Source organism: Pteropus vampyrus, unplaced genomic scaffold, assembly GCF_000151845.1.
Source record: "Pteropus vampyrus isolate Shadow unplaced genomic scaffold, Pvam_2.0 Scaffold137, whole genome shotgun sequence".
Classification (NCBI taxonomy): Eukaryota; Metazoa; Chordata; class Mammalia; order Chiroptera; family Pteropodidae; genus Pteropus; species Pteropus vampyrus.
Window position 1 is genome coordinate 1,735,404 of NW_011888918.1, and position 4,873 is coordinate 1,740,276.

General features: G+C 35.5%; 1 non-coding gene across 1 annotated transcript; it reads right to left on the reverse strand.

Annotated features, from left to right (window-relative positions):
- Window positions 1–73, reverse strand: TRNAI-UAU. The gene has a single exon. It is a non-coding gene; the product is annotated as a tRNA-Ile (tRNA).
- Window positions 74–4,873: the final 4,800 nt, after the last annotated feature.

Consider the following 4,873-nt stretch of genomic DNA (forward strand, 5'->3'; position numbering starts at 1 on the left):
TGGCTCCAGTGGGGAATGAACCCAGGACCTTCTGCGTATAAAGCAGACGTGCTAACCGCTACACTATGGAACCACATCTAGTAAACATTTTTTGAAAGAAGTCAGCCAGCACCCGTAAGCCACAATTCTAAATTTAAGTCTATATCCCAGTAAGAAAAACCTAAATTCCATCCATTATATGAGATAATTACTAAAAATATGAATACTGAGAAGCGCATTATGAAAATAAAGCATCTGAAATGTTTTATGATTATTCTGACATTTGGTATAAGATCATTTAACCATTCCCTAGATCTGTGAAAATAATCTTCTCTAAAAATTAAATGTAAAAGTATTCACTAACAGCAAATACAGGTGTTGCTCTGAGGGAAAATTAAGCTTACCTAAAGATTTCAGACAGAAGCTGTAGAGAAACACTTCTTTGGGTCTAAGCAATGTTGAAGGGTACTGGATGATGAATAAGAGCTCCACGCCACTGCTCTAATATGGGACACGCCTCACCTAGACTTCCTAACTGGTCTCCCACTTCCAACACATACTAATATAACCTGCTGCCATGTAAAATTTGCTCAAATTCAATTATCATGTCACTTGTTTAAAAGCCTCCAGACTCTACACAGCTCACCAAACAGAGCATGCACTCAAACTCCTAAGCTCACCATTCAAAGCCCTTCTGAAATGACCTCAACTTATCTTTTCAATATTCTCTCCCATTAAGAGAGAGAGTTCTTGGAGAAGTAACCAGTTCTATTTTCCAAAAACAACAACTACTTCCCAACTTTTACTCCTGTCATTTTTTCTTGTTAGAATAAAAATCCTTCTTTCACTTATATCCAATCCAATCACAGGAGATAAAGGTAGCAAACATCTGAAAGGAAGACTGATTTTTCTGCATATTCTTGTATGCAGAGGATTGCCCGTGAGAAAGGCCAGCCTGAGTTATAAGTCGGTATGAGATGACAGATTTCTAACAGATTTCTGGTAACTGGAGATTGCTGTTTTCATCTGGACAAACTGGTCTATTTATAATGAAAGGCCCCAAACTCTTGTACCCAGGAGATTCAAAAGAAAGGATGAGTCTCCTCAATGATGGTAAATTAAAATGAGAGCCCTAACCCAAAACAGGAAGTATGTAAGTAGAGGAGGAGTATAGGGAATATGCTATCTTTAATTTTCTGCCTGAGGCACCCATGAGCTAGGAGTGCTTGAAAAGGAAAAGAGGCTTGAAAAATACTGTCTCAACAGACAATACTTAAAAAAGGGTCAGGAAATGATTTTTTAAAAACTCATCATTGGTTTTAGGATTACTGGGAATCAAAACTAATGTCAATAAGTTGTCCAGCAAAATAAGTTGCTTTAGAGAAAAAGAATAAACTCCAACCCAACAGAGAAAGAGAAGAAAAGCTTTCCTCATATATGCAGACCTTCTGCATAAACACAATTTTCTGCTTCTGCAGATAAATAACAGTATTGTAACCAGCAGAGGATTTGAAATCCATCCTGGTAATGGGTGTTTCCTTAATGTTAGGAATTGAGAAAGCAACAATACTGAAGACTTTCAAAACGGCTGGAGAGTGCACACTGGCCTTCAATCATGAAGAAGTTTAAAGTTTGAAAAGATGCCATCAAGAGGAAATTATAATTATTTTGATTTTATGTGCCTTTTGTTTTTCTCCTTTCTACTTCCTTTTTCCTACATTTTTGGTAGTGGGAAATTGCATCTTTGTTCTGAATCTTTTTCTAAACTATAAACCTTAGGGTGACCCTGGCGGAATCTTAGGGGGTCTTGTGTCATACAGCTCTGATGGATTTTACCATAGCTGCCAGTATCCAATGGAAAACTTAAATCATAAAATGTTTAAGTCTAGTTAGCAACCTTGAGTCCCCTGTAACACTTCTGTGAAACTCACTAACTGGGAGAGATAAATGTGCTTAGGGTGAGAGAGGATGGTTCTTTTTTTCAAGTTTAAGTTGGTTTCTTTTAAAATGGTAATGCGGAGTTAATGACATTTTCATAAAGCTACAGTTCGCTACTATTCATATGTGCTAGTCTCCTCCCAATTTTTTAAAGCTCTTTGAGTTTTTTTTTGTTTGTTCCTTTGAAAGCTGTTTTAAAACTAAGTACCTAAAGTTGGGTCAGGTAAATAAAGAACAATATAAACTGGAACCTAAATAAATCTGTTCCTTAATAAAAGAACACATGTAAACTATTACATCCTTTAATCACTGCTTTCAAAGAATATTTTCATAATAATAAACCTGTAGCTTTAATTCTTCTGTGCATCATTGGGATGTGCCTAAACTTCATTTTTAAAGCTTTTTATTTTGAAATAATTACAGGTTTATAAAAAGTTGCAAAAAACTACACAGGGAGGTCTTGTATACTCTTCATCTAAGTTCCTCCCCATGGTAACACCTTACAAACTATAATATCAAAATTAGGAAACTGCCATTGGTGTAACCATATCACTCACCATTAGAAGCCTCCAGACTCCACACAGCTCACCACACTGGTTTCTTCAATTTTACACGCACTCATTTGGACACATATACACAGTTCGCTCCTTTTTACTGCTGAGTAGTATTCCAGTGTATTACTAGCTATATCACAGTTTTATTAACCATTCGCCCGTTGAAGGACATCTGGGTTATTTACAGTTTGGGGGCTAGAACAAAACTGCTATATATGTTATGTTTTTCTCTGGGCTAAATGTCCAAGAGTGCTATTACTGGGTCATATGGTAAATATGTTTATATTGATTCTGTTGTTGTTTAAAGAAATGTTTATTGAGCACTTATATGCCAAGTACTATTCTAAGTGCTGAGGAAACAATGAATGAAATAGCTCAAAATCCCTGACTTCATGAAGTTTATGCTTCAATGAATATGTCCTGGCAAGAAAAACATAATATATTTAAAAAAAAATTTTTTTTTTACTACAAAACCACAGAATTTTACAAATGAAAGGGGCTTATGAATGAATTATTCAAATATCACATGTAAGGAAACGGAACTGGACTAGATTCCAAGACCCTATTAGTACAGAGCTACACAAAGTAAACAAGATACTTTTAAAAAATTCCAATTAAAGAATGTGACTAGATAGAAAGCAAATTATTAATGAGGTTTAAATATGCATTACAGGAACTGTTATATTACTTTTATTCCAGAATGTATTAGAAAGGTTTTTGCTTATTTGTTTTTTGTTTTGTTTTGTTTTTTAAAATCTGGAAGAGTGCCACTTACAATCTGTTTTCCACATGGTGGTAACAGCATGGCCCTCAGATGTAGAAGAGTAAAGGTTACCTATATCACAATAACGTTTCTGTTAAGAGTATTTATTCTGAAAGAAATTTCATTCAGTTCATATCCGAATTGCTGCTATAATAAATGAAGGCAATTTTGCCCAAGGCTAAGACAGAGTAAGCTAGTTATCTTTAGCTGAAAACAGTGTTTGGAAAGGTTGCTACTTTATTTTTAACAAGGGGCATTTCAGAATATTTCCTAAGGAAAATAGAAATTTCTCGACATTTTTCAATACACAACTGCCATATTTTCTGAAATTATAAAGAGAAATTTGTAGTTTTCACTGTAGAACAAAACCACTTATTAATATGGTTAATTTTAGGGTTCCTTGCAGATCAAAACTCTAAATCTACATTGTTTTAAGCTATAAATGACAAAATATTAGGGAATTAAAAAAAACTGAACGCTTTGACAAAAAGCAAAATTTATTCAAACAAATTTAATGTTATATATTGCCATGTTTCACCTCTTAGGAGAATGTCTGACTGAAATTTGAAAAAGAATAAGAGGAACTAATGTGGCCAGATAATAAAGCATATTATAAAATCATAATAAATGTGTGACATTGGCATTAGATAAAATGGAAAAGAACGAATAATCCAAAAGCAAACTCAGCTTTACATAAAATTTTAGAATAAAGGCAGTGTTTTTATCCATGGTAAACAGTAGGCTATTCAATATGCTGCAATAATTGGACAAAAAATTAGAAGGGAGGTTGATTTCTACTATATATCATAGGGAGTAAAGAGTTAAATACTTACACCAGAAGAAAATATGGGCATCACATATATCATAAGGGAATGAAGAGAAATGCAATATAAGATTGCTGGGTGATATTAATAGCTCACCTGAATTAGTGGTGATAAATTTAAGACCAGTTAAGTGTGGCTGTGTATTTCGTCAGTCATATTCAGTTTGCAGCAGGTGCACACATATATAGAGCAGGAAAAACTGGATTTAACCAGGGCTGGATAGGAATGAGAGAGAGAGGTAGGAAAACTTCAAAATCCGCCCCCATTTCCTCCAAGTGACCCTGCCTCTTAGTACTCGAGCTCTGTGTAATCTCTCCCTTCCATGTGAGTTGGACATGTGACTTGCTTCTGACCAGTACACCAAAGGTCACAAGATGACACTTCTGTGATTACGTTCCCACTGCAATGTCTGTCTTGCTGAGAAACTCTCTCCCTAGCTAGCTTTGATAAGGCAAGCAGCCATACTGGGAGGCTCATGAGGTGAGGAACTGAGGGGCAGTCTCTTGCTAAGCAAAGCTCTGAGGTCTTCAATCTTAAAACCTCCACACAACCAGGTGAACTTGGTTCCTTCCTCAGCTGAGCCTTGAAATGAGACCAAAGCCCTAGCTAATACCTTGATTGCAGTTAAGTTGTACATGAACTCCTAGCCCATTTAAACTGTTAAGTGATGAATATGTGTTTTTTTAAGGTGCCAACTTTACATCCAATACGCATTGTTACGCATCAGTAGATCATAACGGACCATGTTTAAGGGAGGGGTTATAATGACTAACCATGAAATCAGAAGTTAGTAAGGAAGGTAGGAAAGACAGGAA